This window comes from Chaetodon trifascialis, chromosome 15 (assembly GCF_039877785.1).
Source record: "Chaetodon trifascialis isolate fChaTrf1 chromosome 15, fChaTrf1.hap1, whole genome shotgun sequence".
Classification (NCBI taxonomy): domain Eukaryota; kingdom Metazoa; phylum Chordata; class Actinopteri; order Chaetodontiformes; family Chaetodontidae; genus Chaetodon; species Chaetodon trifascialis.
Window position 1 is genome coordinate 9,957,839 of NC_092070.1, and position 20,661 is coordinate 9,978,499.

Here is a 20,661-nt window from a genome sequence, read left to right on the forward strand (position 1 = left end):
AAAACAACTGTGTCCATGTACATTTGTACAGATTATTAAAAAAAAAAAAACTACTACTAGTTTTTACTTTAAGTTTAGCTATCTAATTTAAGCTTTTATCTGTCATTTTTAGCTAGAGCTATTTTAACCATTTTTCCATCATATTTAGCTGTGTTTAGACTTTCCTGCTCACTTGCTAACTAGTTTTCACACTCTCTCAGCATGTGGTGTTCAGGTGCTACAGCTAAATTAATATGTTTTCAGATTAGTTGTTCTACTCTGCAAGCCTTCCACAAGCTCCCTGGCAGCGGCAGAAGTAGGATACCCCTAAGGGAACACGTGGGCATACCCCCATTGGGGATACACTGTCTTTGAGTGACCCTCTAAATCGAGAGCAATTCAGACACAGTTAGGTGGATCAATTCAGAGGACTGGGACAAAGCCTTCGTGTCCACTGTGACACACCTTTATGTCCTCTAATGACCTCACAAACACAACACATCAGTACTGAGCTTATGGGACAGTGGCGACTTCAATTCCATCCGAGAACAGTTTTCATTTTCGCACACACACACACACGCACACTCACACGCACACACACACACACACACACACACACACACACACACACACACACACGCACGCACACTCACACGCACACACACACACACGCACACACACGCACACACATGCACACACACGCACACACACGCACACACACACATTTCAAACTCATTAAATGCACATTCATGTTTCTGCACCAGAACTCTTCCCCTTGTACCCACTTTAAGTGACACACTTACACACACATAAGTCTCACTCTGTATTGCTGCCTCTCTGTCTTACACATAAACACAAGCCCACATGTCGTCCACAGGCAAGAAGGCGCGGGGACAGACAGGTCATATTTAATTAAGATGTAATTAGCCGTGTTCCAGCTCCAAACCCACAGAGGGAACACTGTGTGACCCATCTGTCTCCCTCTTTCTCTAAATGTTTTGACCACACACACACACTCACACATATGGACACACACATATAAAGACCCTGCGCTTCTTCGGTGAATTGAGACTCAAATTTGTGGGCACATTTCTTGAGGGCTCATTTGTGACAAGAGTGATGGCATGCTTTAAAGGACAAAGGTCTCTGTTGCCTCACAATTTGGTCCTCCTCATTAGACGCAGCAGGAACAATGTGAGCCATTCTTTGGTCCCGCTACTGTCTCATATCCACACTGACTTGTATTACTGCGTGGTACTCAAGGTAAATGTCTTTATCGCAAATCGCTTAGGTCGATATCTTGTTACTCCCCAAAGCTCGCATTAAGCTACATGATATCAATAAATGTGACTCACTAAAGAGAGCTACCTTATCGAACATACAATCACAGATACAAATGCATGTCTCACACAATCGGGTTCACATATAAATCATTCCGATGTAAAGTTTTCTCCTTTAACACTGTCACAAATGCACACACATGCACTATTTATCCACACATACAGATTAAAGGGAAATGCTGAGGGTTCTCCCTTTACTTTCATCCTCCCACAATTGCAATAAACAAGTTTTTGGCCTCTTTTTCACCCCGTACTGTGCTTATTAGCACTCTGCTTTCTTCTGTCTGCTTTCCCTTGGTCGTTCCATTTCTTTATTCCCCTGCTATTAAATCCTCCTTTTACACCCTCTGCTTTCTCACACTGCTTTGTCTTGATATCTTTCTGTGTCTTCAAAGTCAGTATGAAATCAGCCTTTCAGCAGCATGCACATGCACTGTCAGTACATACTGTACCGTGTATAATGTGATAGGATTTATTAGCATTTTCGCTTTAATATTTATTATGTGTGATAGAATTATGTGCTGATTATTGCTTTAAACATGATCAGGGTCAGGGGGATGTTCGCATTTTCATTAAAAAAAAAAAGAATCTGGAAGTTTCTGATCAGTATTTACTGTAGCTCTTAAAGCGTAGTACTATAACAAGTAGTGTTTATCATTAGTGCACTGGTGAATCATTCCTGTTCTTCATTATTAAATACAGCTTTTACAGGCTGTAAAAGAAAGAAGGATTATTTGTGAGTATTATACCGCTCAGGGGAGTGAGAGAAGCAGACGAGGAAAGAGGAAGAATGAATCCTGTAGTTAAAAAGATAATAAAGACGGCGGATAACAGAAGGAAGGGTGTGAGAGGTGTGAAAGGAGGGATAAACTGGGCAGACATATGGAGGACAGTGTGTTTGTGTGTGGGTGGGTGTATTTGTTTGTGTGTGGGTGTGTATGTGTGTGTGTGTGGTGCAGGGGATGAATGGGGGTACGGGGTGATGACAGTCAGGCCGAATGGATGAAGCCATCCTGATCCTGCTGTGTCAGCCGTCTATACATAATCACCTCTTAATTAAACACATTTAATCCTCCAGGCCACTTAGACATAGAGAGAGAGAGAGAGAGAGAGAGAGAGAGAGAGAGAGAGAGAGAGAGAGAGAGAGAGAGAGAGAGAGAGAGAGACTGAGAGGACAAACAGACAGATTCACAGGGAGTGAGAGAGACAGGCAGGAAAGGAGAGAGCATGGTAGACAAATGAGCCTAAATGTAGATGAAATGTTCAGCACTTCACAGGTTATTATTATTATTATTATTGTTATTATTATATTTGGATGTTCAAAGCAAAAGCATGCTGAATGTTACCTAAAAACAGATTCCCTGGTGGTTTTCAGCCCGTTAACAGCTTGGCTCTTTTGTTCGGCAGTAGTCCTCAACTTTTCTTAGTCATCTCTGACTCGCTGACTTGCCTCCGATGCAGATATAAATACACATAATGCAGCATTTGTACACTCATTTATGATAGATGTATTGCCTCCCCATGCTGTTATAGATAGATGAACTCCAGAAGCTGATTATATCACAAACAAGGCAATTCTCATCTAGATGGAAAACATGCTGAATTGTTTCAAATTTGCTGCAAGGGAACAATGTAGACCAAACATTAGTTTGCTATTCTTATCACTATTCAAGTATACTGAAAAATGTCTGTTTTGCCTCAATGCACTGTGGCTTGCAGTAGGCTGTAGCTGTCCAAGTTAGAGTGCAGTGAGAAGCTTGAGTGCAGCTGATTAGGATGAATATACACTGAACAAGTTCTGAGCCCTTTCCCTAATGAAGACAGCAGCCAAATCCCCATGTTTCCTCTCTGACAAAAGAATGATCTCCTTATCTGTCTTCCACTCCTCTCCTGTGCTCAATTCCAAAGCAGATATATACTTAATACAATTTGAGAGATGAACTAAGGGATAAAAGTGGCGAAATGTTAAGTCTAAGGCGAGCATATTTGACAGAAAGAGAGGAAAGAGAAAAACACAGAGAGGAAAAGTATTGAGGTCAGTCGACGGTTACAATGACTGAATCAGTGAATGAAGGAACAGGAGGATAAGGAGTTTTGTGCAGTTACAAAAGACAGCTGATATGATGGAGAGAAAAGGGGATGACAGGGAGCAGTTACTGAAGAAAATCTATGAACAAGGAAAGGGGGAGTGGAGTGAGACAGGGGGGAGGAGATGAGGTTAAAAGAGACAAACCTTAACAATGACATTACTGAGGCGTGGAATGGGAGAACCAGCAAGCAAGTGAGGGCACGAAAGGGGGAGGGAAAGTGGAGTCAATAAAAAGAGGGAGACAAGGAGATGAAAGGGAGATGATGACGACAGCATGCGGGTGGGTGAGACACTGTGTCCAGTGTACAATGAGGAAAAGTGGGAGGAATTAGATCAAAACAGAGGCATGGTAAGAGCAAGTACAGTTTGGGAGGGAGTTGGAGTGAGCAATAACTTAAAGGAAAGAGTGATAGAAAAAGCTGGAGAAAAGAAAACGGAGAGGGTGAGGCAGGAAAGAACAGAAACAGAGATAGAGAGAATAGATAGAAGAGACAACATGCTGCTAGCTGCAAGGGGGACAGCTGGTCAGCTGCTGCTCTGTTCTGCTTGGTGTGGAGAGCTGCCCTGAGGACAGTCACCCTGCTCCACACGCACGCACGCACGCACGCACACACACACACACACACACACACACACACACACACACACACACGCACACACACGCACACACACGCACACACACACACACACACACAGAAACTTGCTTATCCATGTATGAACACAGCCACATGCACATATGCATAAGGTTGCATGCATATATATATATTTACAGACACATAACACAGACTGGGAGAGACACATTTTGTGGCGTTTTAGAGTACAGGCAGGGAGCAGAGATGTGTGAGGTTTCAAGGTGATGATAAAGGAAATGTGAAAGAAAAACATATAAATGATGGGTGAGCTAAAGGCAAATATTTGAAAGAATAATGGAAGAATTGACAGATCAAAGAGAGAAAAATCTCCACATACTACAGCAGAGCACTGGAAATCAGGGAGATTAAAAAGGAAAAGAAAAAAGGTGCAAATAAGTGAAACAGTGAGCAATTATCTAAGTGAGAGCATATCAGGCAATGGATGTAAATAAGAATGTGTGGCAGGGGAGGAGGAGTGAGAGGAGAACAGATGGCAGGGAAGAAGAGCGGGATGGAGGGAAGGAGGATGGAAAGCTGGGAATGTAAGAGCGTTCCCTGATCACTTACAGCTAATGTGAGTTATGCAAACATTGCCTCTAAAGGCAGTCCTGACCGCAGCACAGGTTAGAGCAGAAACTGTCCTTCCTTTATTTAATCAAATGACAGTCAGTTGATTTCAGCACCATGGACAGCACCGCGGAGAACAGCTGAGATTCTACTTGGGAGGTTTTCCCTCAGCTGGAAGGTTAGACTTGCAAAAACTTCCCTTTAATACATGAACAGAGCTGTATTAAAGGGAAAAACAAATCTTCAGAGGAGGATTGTATTATCATCTGTAGGAATTAAAACCAAAACCATAATGTTAAAGCTGCTGAATTCAGGCCCGTAGCTCTCATTGAGGGCACAAAATGAGGTATTTTTTATTTTAAGGGAGATGTTTGTGCTTCTTTTATAACAAACAATTTATATATGCCATCCATCCATCCATCCATCCATCCATCCATCCATCCATCCATCCATCCATCCATCCATCCATTTTCTATACCGCGTATCCCTTTTGGAGTTGCAGGGGGTGCTGGAGCCTATTCCAGCCGTCAATGGGTGAGAGGCGGGGCACACCCTGGACTGGTCGCCAGTCGATTGCAGACTTTATATATGCACAGTGGATATTTAAAGACTAATTCCATTATTTATTGGCTCAATATATTTAAATTTGAATACTTCCAGGTCACCGCTAAAGGGCCTTGGACCTCAGTGTTTCTAAAACTCTGGTTATGGCCCTCACTGAAATAACATTTTTAGCAATGCTACTGCCATGGCTCTAAGGGTGCGAATAGTTGGTCAGTGCACCACTTCACACTGAAATGTCTCAATAACTATTGCATTTTCATAAAATTCCTGTCAGCCTCAGCGGTGCATTAGACCTGTGAAACATCAGCATGTTTTCACTGTTAGCATGCTGATTAGCTCAAAGCACGACTCTTCCTATAAGCACAGCATAACAGAGCTGCTAGCATGGCCGTAAACTTGTCTGTTGTTTGAGTTACATATAAAATCTATTAAAAATTGTGCTGTCTTTCTTGGTTTCTTGAGCATAAAGGTAGAGAGATGTCACTGATCCACTGGAATGAAACCATTAGCTGATTTATTTGTGAGCTGCATAACTCTATTGTTACACAAAAACGTTTAACTTGATAATATCCTACATGAGATTTGATTATTGTACCACTGATCAAATTGTTCATATAAACCTATGCCCCGGTTGTTGTCCTAATCTCTGTTTAAAACAGTTTGAGCAACGATGCATTGGACTGTCTCAGCAACGCACATGCACAAATGCAATGCTTCATTCAGCAGCTTTCCGAGGTAACCTTCAAACACATGACGCCCCTCTGTTACAGATGGAAAGACTTTAGTGGGGTATATCTGAGCTGGGCGGACTCTTCTTCTCCACTGGAGGTCTCTTCTGAGATAGGAACAGATTTGCATTTGTGGGGCATAATTTGCATGTTGCTGGCCTGCAAGAGAGGGAAAAGGAGGCAGACAGAGAGAAATATAAACATCAGAGTGAGAGTGGGAGGAAGGGAGGTTGAGATGGAAGGAGGGAACATTAAAAGAGGTAGAGCAGGAGGAAAAAGTGGGGAGAGAGAGAGGGAGAGAAAAGAAGTGTGTGTTTGATGCAGAGAGAGGGGGAGCAAGAGACGGTAGAGTGAGATACGATCAGTGTGACATTGAAATCAAAACAAGGAAATGAGTATCATGGGAGCCTGCAGGACGGGTGTTAAGTGAAAAGACGCACTATAGGCAGGGGGCTTGTGTGTGTGTGTGTGTGTGTGTGTGTGTGTGTGTGTGTGTGTGTGTGTGTGTGTGTGTGTGTGTGTGTGTGTGTTAGCATCTGTGTGAGAGAGAGGGTGTTTGTTTACATCTACGTGCCCTTGATTTCTGTGGATCGTCACTACAGTGCCACATGGGGCCAGTGCCAATTATACCCGCATTGAGCTCGTCAACGACACACCACCAGAGAGACAGAGAGGGGAGGGAGGGAGACAACGTGGGCAAACATGGTTCAAGAATATGAGAATATATGTGTGTATGTTCATACAAGCGTGAAAACATGCACTCATGCATGAACATGCTGTACAGTTGGTACATCAGGTGGCCGACATGTCTTCTAATCCATTTACATTCTCACCATTATGTCTGAATGACTGACAGGTCTACCAATCTGTTTGCTGCTTTACGAGAGTTTTTAATCTAATTAGCATCTGACAGGATGCACATGTGAACCACAGCTGACTGATCCTGACCTCACTGGCCTTACGATGGCTGCTGTGGCCTTCGACCGACCCTCAACTGGTGACCTCATACAACTGGATTAAAATTGCAGAACAGAACGTGTTTTATGGGATCACAGGAATGTGTTCGACCAGACCTGGCAGCTGTAACACATCAACAAAGATGCCACAGTGCGTGCATGCCTAAATGTAGCTGCAACGTAACCATTCATGGTGGCCTGATGATGAATCTTCATGACTTTGGTGATACTCCGACTTTTCCTCTGGCGCCACCATCAGGCCACAATTTAAACGCTACATTAGTTTTGGCCAAAAACCTGCAAAACTGATGACATTCCCATTAGCTTCAACTGCACCTTGTGAAAATTGCTGATTAGCAAATGTTAGCATGCTAGCACGCTAAGTAAGGCTGTGAACGTGGTAAACATTATACCTGCTAAACATCAGCACGTTAGCATTGTATTTAAACTTGTATTTAGCTAAAATATATCAACCCCATCCTTTCCCGTATTTCTCTGTTAACATCCTGTTTCCTTCATCTCTTTCCAAGTCTCAGTTTCCCTCCTCCTTCCATCTTCCCTCTTATTATATCACTTTGAATGTTGTGGATCTTTGTGTCTTCTTTCCTGTTTTTTTCCTGTTTGACTCTTGAGTTTCTTCCTGGCTCTTTGTTTCTTTCCCCCGACCTTCATATGAGCCTCACAATAATCTATTATTGTCTGACTTGGAGAAGAGAAATGTGACGCTGCATTTTCCTTCCTCACTACATCAACTTCTAACTTCTCTCTCTCTCTTTCTCCCCCTTTAGGCCAAACTATCTGTAGCTCAACCTCCACCCAAACTACACTGACACAGCCCAAAACGGCCATAATAAAGCACTTTTTATTTAAATTTCTCACTCACATATTTGTCTGAGTTGCAAATATTTTCATGAAAAACTTTTGATGATTTTCACACCACTGAAAAGTCTCTTTTTGGCAATCATCATCTCTCCTATCTGGGTGAGTCTGTGGTATCTACTTTGAATGATCTTCAGGGTGGATTAATCAGGTGTAAGTCAGGCTGACAATCCTCTTGTACTTCGCTAGCTTTACTCTCCCGCTATCTCTTTTCCCGTCTCAGTCTTCCTCTTTCCAGTTCCCTCTCATTAGCCGCCAATCTTCTCTCATCCCCCTCTCTGCTCACAGCCCTGCTTCCCTCAAGGTCTCTCTCTCTCTCTCTCTCTCTCTCTCTTGCTCAGTTTCCACTTTTTTCTGTCATCATTCTGTCCCCTTTTCGTCCATCTCCCATCCTCTGTCTTTCTTTCTCTAAATCATGGCCAGAATGTCTGCAGACTGAACTGTCTGATCCCTCTTTTTCAGACTGAACTCTAAAGTCACCCAGCGATGATCACAGAGCTACAATAAATAAACCCGATGTTCCTTTAGTGTTTTTAGGAGTTCAAGAGTTGAATTGCACTATTGAAAAGCAAACTTTTTGGGGTTACAGGAACAAAACCAAGATGCAATGTGAAGAAAATACAGTATTGAAACCGAGAGAAAAACAAAAATAAAAGCAGTAAAACAGTAAAAATAATAAAAGCTTATATTTCACCTCATGAGATATAGAAAACAATAGACATCTGAACTGGATGACATAAGTAAAATGAAAACACAACATTGTATAGTACTAGAAAACAAGCCAGAAAAGCAAAACATGAAAGTAAAAGCACAGAAAATGCAGAAAATAGAATAATTCATGAAGCGAATGTTGGTGCAGCTTCTGTTTGTTCTGGTTCTGTGAAGTTCTGTCGCCACTGCTGAAAATCAACCAACTCACAGATGAGTAATATTCAGAATAGCTTTATTAATAACCCAGGGTAACGGCAGATTACCGTTTGAGTGAGCCGCCAAAACAATGACCGAGTCCAACAGACAGTCAGACAGACAGAAACCAAAGGCAGACGGTCACTGATTTGATTGGAAATATTTGTTGATTGGTTCCATAGAACCTCACGTCCAGCAAGGCTAACAACTGAACACACGGTGGGCATTTTATTGACAAAGACGTTTGACAATTTAGCCGTGCTTGGACAACAAAAGACAGGCTTCTGTGTCCTGTATCAGTAGTTATTTATATATTCCTGGCAGTGTGGTGCAGACTATGCTGGGCTTGGAGGGTGTTTGGACTCACAACCTCAGTATTTCTAAAATCCTGGCTATGGCCTTAATCCAGCTTGTTCACTGTCCTACTGTGTCCTGCAGAGCTCTCAGGGAACCCATGCTTGGATTCATTTATTTTATTTATCTAGTACTAGGAGTATTCGTTAAGATTCCAACCAAATACACAGAAATCTACCGACTGATCTCATTCATATTGATGAAAGTAGAGATTTAAAAAATGTAGTTCTGCTTTGTCCAGAGTCATCTCATGGGCTTCTGTGTGCTCTCTTCAGGGTCTCAGTACACTTAGACCCCTGCAGCTGCTATAGAGGACATGTGTTCATAATGTTTGCATCACACACAAGGGACAGAAGAGTATCTTCAGGCTCATCTGTACTGTTATTTACATGTGTGCATGGAGATGCTTGTATCTGTGAGTGTGTTTGCATGATTCTGTGTGCGTGCATTGATCCAGTACAGTGCGGGGGATATTTTCTCTCTGTCATTTGAAGGACACCGGACCCCACTCTGCACCCACGCGTCAGGCAGTCATGACAGCCCCCCTACACACACACACACACACATGCACACGCACACAAAGCAAAGACAGCCGAGGACAGTGTGGACTGATGATTCAGAAACTGCAGCTCAATAGAGACAAATGACGGCACAAATTGGCAAGACATTGTCATTGTGTACTGTCTTAATGCGTGGGGGCACATGAGTGTGCGTGTTTGTTTATATGTGTGTGTGCTGAAGATGTCAAGAGAGGCTGAGGGAGGCGTTGTCATGTCTGCCACCTCCTCTGCCTCCAGCCATCCCGAGGGTCAGCATTATGGATTGACACATTTTTACACATTTGACCTTAAAAAAAAAATAGTTGTGTGTGTGTGTATGCGTCTGTGTGTGTGTGTGTGTGTGTGCGTGTGTGTGTGTGTGAGTGAGTGATTGAGCGGAAACACGGCAGCCATGCGATTGTATTTTCATTTGATTTTGTTTTTGTTTTTTCTGTGCATGTCTGTATCCGTGAGATTTACAGTTCACCAAGCTTTTTCATGGTAGTAAGTGAAAGAGTCACCAGCCTGTTGTTCTTGTAAGATCTTATAAGACACGTTGAAAATGATGTTTGAAACTTAAACAGATGGTGAGAATAAGGAGCATGTTTTCCACTGTGCATGCATGCAAACGCACTTAGCAGCCCTGTATGTGCAGGCAGAGGGTGGATGTATAAAGAGCAATAAGCGGAGAGGCAGTTCAAAGGAACAGTATGGATTTCCACGCATGGGAAGAGCGTGTGAATGTGTGTGTACATGCGAGCGTTTGTGTGTGTCTGTTGGACACTGATATGAGCCACTGCTGAGCCCCTGAGTGAGGTGCAGTGCGTGGCTATACATTAAATGGCCAGGATTAGCCTCAACTGCTGCGGGCTCCCTGATAGTATTACTGTTATGGAGCGACCGGGAGGGATCGAGCTCCATTTTGGCTCTGTTATTCTGTCATAATGAGGCATAACCCCTCTCATAGAGGACTCAATGGTTTCCTAGTTAATGCATCAGGCCAAGGATAGTGCTTGTGCTGACTACCGGGGAGTGAGATGACGGAAGGGGGAGCGAGTTTGAGAGCAAGAGCATGGAGGATGGAAAATCTGCCTGGAAAAAGTACATTTGCAGGACAAAACACCGTCCCATATATGAGTAGAATAGGATTTTCCCAAAGTAAAATTATTATTTTGACCCAGTGTTAGACACAACATGCTCAGGTTTTACCTTAAAAATGTAAAATGCATTGTTAGGTACACAAAACAGTGTCAAAATGACATCCTACACTGCAGTGGAGATACATACAGTATCAGATACAAACAGTCATGTAAGTTTAAGAAGAGTTGAGGTGGATTATAACATTTCCCGTTTGGTGAAATAACCTAATACTAATGTAAGAATAACACCAACAGAACCGCTTGTCTTCAGTTGAGAGATTTTTCATGCGTAAGATAAATGATATAAAGTACATTGTACAGACAACACAAAATCGTGCTTTATTATGATTTTGATAAGATGGTAATGCAGCTCTCTGGTTTATTCTGTCTGATGTGCCATCCAGCCAGTTAATTTTCTTTGCTCGACGCCGCTCTGAGAATCTGTACATGTGTTCTGTCATGTTCGACAAGAGCAATTTCCCATAATCAAACCAGCAATCTTGTACAAGCTCAGTCCTACGATTACAATCTTTGAGATGATATCAGATGAAAGGAAAGTGTCGTCTGGAAACCTTGTATCTCCGTCACAGGACTAAAGTGTAAAACATTGCTTTTTTTCATTCCTTTTTCCTTCGATTTACACATGCGCCATTTGACTTCGTCCTGCAGCCACAATGCAGTCTTTCAGTGACTGGACAATGAAATGTTATAGGAAGTTTAATGGTGCCAGTTTTTCACAGGATGTGACTGACTGATAAATACAATTTCACAAGTTAAAACAACAATAAGTAACAGAGCAGGATGTGCCTTTGATAACGATATCGCCCTCTGTCTGCTGACGGTTACCCCTACCGTGAGCTTAAATTGATGTAGTTATCGCGAAAGAAACAGAGGCTTTGCTGGGCTCTGCATGGGAGCTCTGTGTGTTTGTGTGTGTGTGTGTGTGTGTGTGTGTGTGTGTGTGTGTGTGTGTGTGTGTGTGTGTGTGTGTGTGTGTGTGTGTGTGTGTGTGTGTGTGTGTCTCAGCTAAGCCAAATAATGCTGTAACATATCAGATTGAAATCAGTCTCACGTCAGAAAGCCAGAACTCTTGGATAGCACTTACATGTACACACACACACACACACACACACACACACACACACACACACACACACACACACACACACGCACAAACACACACACACACACAGAAGAACAAAGAATGAGCAACACACACCTTAAGAATCGACAAAACACAAACTGCATGCACACATGTGAGTACTGCTCGTCAAAATGGTAACACACGTAAATGACACACACACTCTCTCTCCCTGGTCTTCTCTCTCTGTCCACTCCATACACTCACACTCACACACACACACCACGCCACATCACATCACGTCATTTCAGAGAGCGTGTTTAACCTAATCACACTCAACCATGCGTGATCCTCAGAGGGGGAGTCAGGTCTGTTATGACAGTCGATGTGCTGTGTGACGGCCACGGGGTTTAGAGAGCACCAACCAGCAGCCTGCTGTTAATACACACACACACACACACACACACACACACACACACTGGCTTGAAACACATGACAAAGACCTGTGCAGGAGGACAGGAGAGGCGGACATGTGGACAGACAAGGAAGGAAGCCAACCAGACAAGCCTGCAAGGCAGAACGAGTGACTAATTTTATGGTTCATTTCCATATCACTAACCTGTGAGCAGACACACATCAGGGCTGCACCTCTTACGTCCCATCTCATTCGTCCCATGAAACCTCGCAGTTTCAGTGGTTTCTGTGATTCAGTGTTTACCTGTGGTGAGATGGGAACCTAATGCATGAGTAGGAGGGTCATGTTTACCATGTTGAGAATTAATATGGCTCTCTGTGTGAAACAGATTCTGACAGTGGCATAAAGACGATATCCGAACTACATGTTTGGTCAACCTGGGGGTTAGGGGTTATGTTCAGAATCTGACTTTTTGACATCATACCTTACCTTTTTTTTTTTTTTTTGAGGGGTCGGCATCATGTCAGAGGTAAATGAAAGTGCTGTAACTCCAGTAACATCTTCATAACTGAGTTTGTTATACCTCATGATAACACTGTAACTTAGTCCAGAATAGACATAAAGGATCATAAGAACACCACATAAAGTTCTACTAAAAGCTATCTAGTCTAACTTAGCAGAGGAGCAGCAGCTTTAATCTTTGCAGTCTCGTAATGTAACATGGTCAAACTCACCTATTGAAATGTATTTTTGAAACTAGCTTACTACCTCAAATGGACAAAAACTTTAGTTTGCAGAAGATGCTGCCTTCCTTAAGAAGAAGAAGAAGAAGAATAATTCCTTTATTCGTCACAATTTACACACAACATGCGGAGTTGAGGGGGAAACTGTACACACCATGCATCTGTGAAATTCTTTGCTGCTTTTTGACCCATCCATGGCAGACCAGGAGCGGTGGGCTGCCAGTCAACCAGTGCCCAGGGACCAGTTCCTGTCTTCTTGCATGTTTTTAGTGGCGGTATTTTTATGGAGGAAACCCCGGGTGAACACGGGGAGAACATGCAAACTCCACTCAGAAAGGCCCCTTATTTTTCCTCGAGCAGCAGGCACCGAAGGCATGGTGGAGGACACGCCCAGCACTCACAGCGGGATTCGAACTGGGGACCTTCTAGCTGTGAGGCAACAGTGTTACCACCGAGGCACCGTGCCACCAAAAAAAAAAAAAAACATGCCACATTTTCCAAACACAGAGTGATGTTTAGTTAGGCTTGAAAATGAGGTCCATGACAATGATTAATAATCAGCATAAAAAGTCATAAACTTTACATAAACTTTACTTTATATCCCCAGATTAGCTAAGAGCCGTCAAACTCCAAAGCCTTTTTCCTCATCTTCACTGTCTGCAGTTACTGCTGTCTGCCTTTACAAGTCAGTATTCACCAGATGGGTTCAGTAGTGTCATAGATACTACAATAGTTGCATCAATCACAGGGACTAACAGAGACAGACCTTCACTGTGTGTGTGTGTGTGTGTGTGTGTGTGTGTGTGTGTGTGTGTGTGTGTGTGTGTGTGTGTGTGTGTGTGTGTGTGTGTGTGTGTTTGTACATGACAAGGTGAGATTGTCATGTAACAAAGTGAAGCCATATAACACTGCCAGTATACTGCTGTGCAAGTGACAGTTATCATTTATCTAACAGCAGTGGAAGGATAGAAGTGCTCTCTTTGTCACAGACGCGCGCGTGCACACACACGCCATATTTTTTATTATCATTAAAAACACATATCTGTCTTAATTGAATCATTAATCCACGTATATTCATTTAATCCCACATTGGATTTCATTCAAGCTTCTCCCTACCCACTGACTTTATCACGCTGCTCATCCTCATCCCAACACTCTCGCCATATGTCAAAACACACTGCTGCAAACCCAGCCTGCCAATTACCAATCTGCAACACAAGGACGAATCAACACATCATTTATACCTCGCATTAAACTGTGATCTGCATCTGGATGCTATTTGGATAATAAGCCGCTTGACATCATCCTTGTATCCACACCTGGACGTTACACGCATATGTATTGTAATGTGGCCATTCTGACCATGTTGGGACTAATTCTCAGTCTTTGCTCTTGAATCCAGATGACTACGGGATGTGACAGGTCCTTTAATACAAGCTAACATGGCAGCAGCGATGTCATTGCTTTATCCTCTCACTTATTGCTGCTCCACCATCTGCTCCGAAACACAGTGGAATGGTCTTTTTCTATAAAACTGTCTTGCTGTCACTCTTGTCCCACACACCACCATCAATCACCGGACTGCTTGTCGGCTCCAGGGACAAGACTTCCGAGCAGATGTTGCTGTTGTGAGGTTGCTCCCGGTGGTAATGACATCTCATAAAACTTCTAGAATAGATGGACATTAATCACACAGACATTGAATGAGAAACACCAAATTTTCGAATATAATAGAAATGTATTTTTGATGTTTTACACACAGTAACTGGCTTTGTGGTCTATCCCACAGTTTAATATTGTTTTAGCCAAACTGGTGTGTGGATTTTGTTTTTGTTTGGATGGACGGCAATACCTGTCTCTCTGTTGGTCGGTGCACCACTTTGATCCAGGCTGAAATATCTCAACGATTGAATTAATTGGCATGAAATCTTGTACAGACTTCCATGGCGCCCCTAGCAATCCCTGACATGTCCTCTAGCACCACCGGCAGCTCATATTGTTCACTTATCCAGTGAAACATCTACTATGGATTGGCACAAAATTTATGTAGATACTAATGCCCACCTTAGGATGAATTGTAACCACTTTGATGCAATTTGTTTCGCCATCATCAGGTAAAATTATTTGTTTTTTTAGAGACTTTTGGTTTAGGACCAAATACTTGCAAAATGATTGACATTTCCATCCTTTGTGTTTAGTGCTACAACAGAAGTAGCAAATGTTAAGACACTAACACCAGCAGGTGACCATGGTGAGCATTATACCTGCTTAACAGCATGTTAGCATTGTTATTCTGAGCATGCTGCCATGCTAGCCTTAGCATTTAGCCAAAAGCGGTGCTGTGACTTGGTACAGCTTCACAAAGCCGTAAACATGGCTGTAAACTCTTAGTCTTGTTCTGAAATCCCACTGCAGAACTACAAATACTGGATAATTTAACAATATACACTCACTACAATGAACAATTTATGTCCTGGCACTTTCTCTGTGTTTGCTGAAAATGGGAAACTCAGTGTCATGTTTGTCATTAGCTGGCAGCAGAAAGTGCTTCACGTCATACTGGACCTTTGTCGGTGGGCACAAAATCAATTTTTGGAAGTGCTCCACTGCCATGAAATTACAATGTGCAGTGTTCATATTCTGAGCACCTTGTGGTCAAATCCCATTTTCGTTTTGTGTGAAAGAAAGATAACATTTGGGGGAAAAGGACGCCACCTGGAAACAAAAGCTTCGAGGAGCAAATTGAACTCTGTAATTGCCGCACTGACCTACGGCAGTCACACAGACGAAAACAGCACTGTTGCTGCTGGAACACTGACAAAGGATTTGTTAACTTTTTATAACACAACCATATTTAATGTGCACTGAGGCGTCCCCGCTTGTGCGTGTGTGGTGGGAAAGAGTGGGATGAAGACAGAAAAAAACGATAAATAAATCACAAAAAGACAGATGACGAGATACAGAGAGAAGGCACAGTGTGGGGTGGAAAAGGTTGCAAAATATGACAGCGAGATAACACAGAGGTTGAGAAAAAGAAAGAATGTGAGGAATAGTGAGAGAATGAGATAATCAGACAGACAGAGGAGAAAGACCAACAGGGGAAAATAGTTCCCCGGTGACACTGCGCTATTGATCTTAGCTTGTTGCTTAGAGATAGTTTCTCTAAGATCAGGCTGAGCGCTGACACAGCCATCACAATGCATTATGGGAGATCAAAGGGAGGCCAGTGTTGGCCACCATGCCATGCAGGAGCTGACGCCTGAGTGGGGAGGAGAGAGGAGGAGAGACGAAGGGAGAGAAAGAGAGGAGGAAACAGAGGAGGAGAAGGAAACACACAGGAACAGGATTTTCAATCACGGCCTGTCAGCCGCCGTGGCATCTCAATCGTTCACCATCGTGCAGGAGAGATGCAGGGGAAAGAGGATTAGAGGTGGAGAGGGGAAAGGCGACAAACAAGAGAAAAGAAGTGATACCTAAGATGCCAAAAATAAAGAGATTCTGTGTGTGCGCATCTGCGTGTGCACACATAGGCATATGTGTGTGTGACAGATGGAAGCAATGGGGTGACGATGAGGTGAGAAACATGGTGGGACCCGGGGGGTGAAACTTGCAAGAAAAAGTGAGAGGGATGAGAGGCAGGAAAGACTCCAGTTGGATCCAATAAGGAATAGCATGTTTGTGCGTAGGCGCGGGAGTACAAGCCTCTCCAAAACACTCTTCTTCTCTTCCCATTTATTTCCTGCTTTACTTTGTCCTCCGTCTCTGTCCGTCTCTCCACCCTGTGTGAGAAATGTCACTGGACAGCTTACATGTGCTGGCTGCAGAGTGAGAGAAATGTCAAGCATGGTAAAAACCACTGACGACCACGTCTGCGAATGTGTGCTATATTGGCCGTTATATAAGCCGTGCTGCTCCAAGACTCGAGGCATGTTAACATGCAGCATGTACATATGTGAACGCATAGGATCATGCTAGTGACATATGACCTTCATGTTATCTTTAATTGTGCTTTTTAATTTGTACTGTCTGTCTCCCATCCGCTTCAGCAGATTGAATATATTGCATATCTAGTAGCTGATGCTATTTTAATGTTAGCATTAAGGGTTAGAATTAGGGCTAGGGGCTAGATTACGAGCTACAAATGAGATTGTTAGAGATGAGTTTGTTAGATTAACATCGAATCATGTCCACCATTATATCTGGGTTTGTATTTAGGCCAAGCATTGAGATCAGAACCAGGATTGTATCGTGGTTAAAGAAGTAGCAAAGGCCGTTACGGTTGATTCAGGGCTTTTGAAATCAGTCAGAAGTACATCTTATAATGCAAGTATCATTTTTGTGTCACAAACCTTTGCATGTATGTGTTCCTGATCTTAGCGCAGCCATGCCGCCCCAGTGTGAGCGTGTTTTATAACACACCCTGAGGTGGTACACTTCACCCAGCCTGTCTCCATCAATAACAGGCTGAATCATATGTTACAAATGTCACAGTCCCGACCTTGGCATATGAAGTCACAACTCTCCCTTATCGACTCGATATTTTGAAAGGTGTGTATGAAGTGGCATTGTTTTAAGCTCAAGCAAAATCGACAAAAAGGGGAACGTTCGGGCGGTGAAAGTATGTAGCGGAGTCACTTAACCTCTACTTGTTCCAGTGGAGGTGATCTCCGGTCACACTGTTTGTGCCGGGCAGCTCTCTCAGGATTGACTGTACAAAACTCTCTGAATGAAAATGAGAAAAATGCTGGAGGAGATGGTTTCAGCATTTCCCCAGGCACATAAAGGTTACAAAAAGGTCAACATTGTCAGGCACAGGTCACTGAGCTCGGAAGTGTCATTGGCTGTTTGTGTTTGAGCTAATACAACACAAGACCTGATTATAGACCTTTTTCTTATGCTGTGCATATGCTGCATTGACTGAGAGGCTTACTGAGGCACTAGAGTGGAACAAAACCATTGTTCATGCAATTAATTACACCTGTGCAATTAATTACAAACTCTGCTGTGAAGAAGGTCTATGAATGACTTCTGTGGACCTTCAGTGCATAAAGGAAAGACATTAAATCCAATTAAACTATGTTGTGTCATAGACAATAAGTTTATTGAAACCAACAAGGTTTCAATAAACTTATTGTCTATGACACAATTGCTTTAATTCTGCACATTTCAGCCCAACTATAAAAGCACAGATTTATGAAGAGATAAATGCTGACATCTGACAGCCAGTAGTTGTTTGAACAGAGCTTAAAAATCAAATTAAGAATAAAAAAAAGAAAAGATGATAAAAATGTAGAAAGTAGTCTAATGCCTAGTCTACCTGCAACTAGAGGTCCGACTCATTCAAAACTGTCAATGTCGGCGGTGGGGTCTATAGTGTGGGAGTGTTGGATTATGCAGTGACCTCTGTAGTGCATGCTGATGCCTTTTCTCCTCAAAAAAAAAAAAAAGTGGAAGAATAACGACATCTATGTGTAAACAAGCAAAACGTCCTGCTTTGCACAAAACCGCTTCACGTAAACATAGGAGATAACAGCGAAAACTCTGCCATCACAAGCCAAAAACTCAGTTTTCTCCATCAACACGTGTGAACTAGGTTAATTAATTAATAATTAATGTGAAGGTTAATTACTCTGAACACAGAGTTTTACACAGGTCACACAGCAGACTTTTTCCCAGGCTGTGCTCCCATCAGTTGTCCCAGCTTCAGACTGTGCGACACTAATGACTGTACAACGTGTCACAATGTGCGAGATGGGTCTAAAAAAAATCTTCAAAAATCAAAATCGGTGTCAGAATGTACGATATCAGTTTGAGGCATTGCAGACTGCATGGTGAATCATAGCACTGTGATGGACTGTGAACAGGAAAATGTATTGTGTTTGGATTGGTTGGTTTGGCTCACAGCGGCAGTCACATTGTGAGAATTTGGTCCTACATTTGTGATGCTGTCAGAATTAGTCTGTCTTTGGTCACCAAAGCTCAGAATCAGCCATCAGTTAGAGTGATCTAGGACCACTTTTTTCATTTTAACACGTTTCTTTCACACCTGCGATCTTTTTTCTCAGACAGCCAGAAATTGCAGGGTGTAAAGGAACCTCAAACCAAGACAGTGTGACAGTGAACCAGCATGCTCAATGAGAGGACCCTGAAATTGAAGCAGCTAAATGCAACTCAGCCATTATAAAATACATTATTTACGTCCATGCTTTTCCTGCTGTAATATCTCAAAATGTCTTGAAAATGGCCTCAATACATGTGTTTATGAGGTAAGAGTTGCTTCATTTGTCATTGTGAACCTACGCAAGCTTCAGGTCAACAGCAGTCAAACATAGTGAAGCATTAGTCCAGATCTCCACCGATGCTTCATTTACAAGCCAGTCCATCAGCTTCCGGATCACAAACCCCAACAAAACAACACAGTAATGTACAAAGAGCCGCCGACGGTCGACCTGAGCGGAGGTTGAAATCATCCGTGAGGGTCGTCGGAGCCTCTAAATAATGAATGGAGTCTGAAGTGCAGAGGAATGTGGTGTTTTTAAGAATGGGGGAGTCATTCACAAAAGTGAGAGCAAACCATCTCAGCAGTCTGGATTATTTTTAGTCTGGTGGCCTACATTTCACTCTACCTAAAGGATGACAGCGCATGGAGAGAGGGGACGTGTAATTATTCGGAGGTGGCTAGACCCTTACGTCCTCTCATCCTCTCCGTCTCTTCCTCTCTCTGTCTCCTCTTCCTCTCTCTCAATAAGGGGGACAGACAGAACATTCAGCTGCCACAGTATGACAGAATCCACAAATCACTGCCTTAGGGGAGCAAAAAAGTGGGGTAAAGACAGAGGTGGGAAGGAGGAGGAGGAAGAGGAGGTAGGCTGAGAAACTGATGGGCAACGTCGTGCTTATATGAGCAGATTACTGAACAAAAGTGGAGAGTGATGAATATTGGAATCTAATTGGATGTCAGAGCGGTTGTCGGAGTAAAAGTTCTGCGTGGGGTGTTTTCTAACTTTCCGCACTGATGAGAGGATGAGCGACAGAGGAGATGACAATTCTGAAAACATGCATGCAGCATTAAAAAAGCTGGCAGATTGTTTCACTGCGAGACAAGACCGCTGCTGGATGCAGTAATGTAGTTTTCTCCTCCTTTCTCACCCCATCCGTTTCTCTTTCAAAGCCATCTGCTCCCTCTGTTTCTCTTCACGAGGCGCTCTTCTCTCTCTTTATCTCTCTGTCTCTCTCATGCCATCACACCTCTGCAACACTGTCTTTCCCTCTCTCTCCTCCCTTTGGTTTTCTCTTTGCTGCTCTCCATCATTTCCTCCCACTTCTTCCTCCATCCTCTCCTCCCTTTGTTCCTCCCCCGCTGCAAGCTATATAGCAGCCAATTAGCAGTCTGTGCAGGACATGCTAACACCCCTCACCCACACCCCAACCCTACAATCCAACTCCCTCCCTTCCTCCCAGGTGGCCTTTGCAGCGCTGACCCAGTCCACCATGTTAATCGGGTATCAGTCAGAACATACCAAGATGGAAGCACAAATAGGGAGGTTTGGAGGTGGTGGTGGGGGGGGGGGGGGGGGGTTGTTGGGATGGAAGGTGATTTGAAGGTCAAACACAAGCATGCACAAGCACACACACACACACACACACACACACACACACACACACACACACACACAGAGTCAGTCTAAGTGCGTCTGTGGAGCATCAATCACTGTTAGACATGGTGGGTGGGCACACTAGCAAGAGATTC

General features: G+C 43.2%; 1 protein-coding gene across 1 annotated transcript in view; it reads left to right on the forward strand.

Moving 5' to 3' along the window:
• LOC139343445 (protein shisa-8) overlaps positions 1-20,661 on the forward strand; it is an 86,454-nt gene that overhangs the window by 41,304 nt on the left and 24,489 nt on the right. The gene's annotated exons all lie outside the window — the stretch shown is intronic.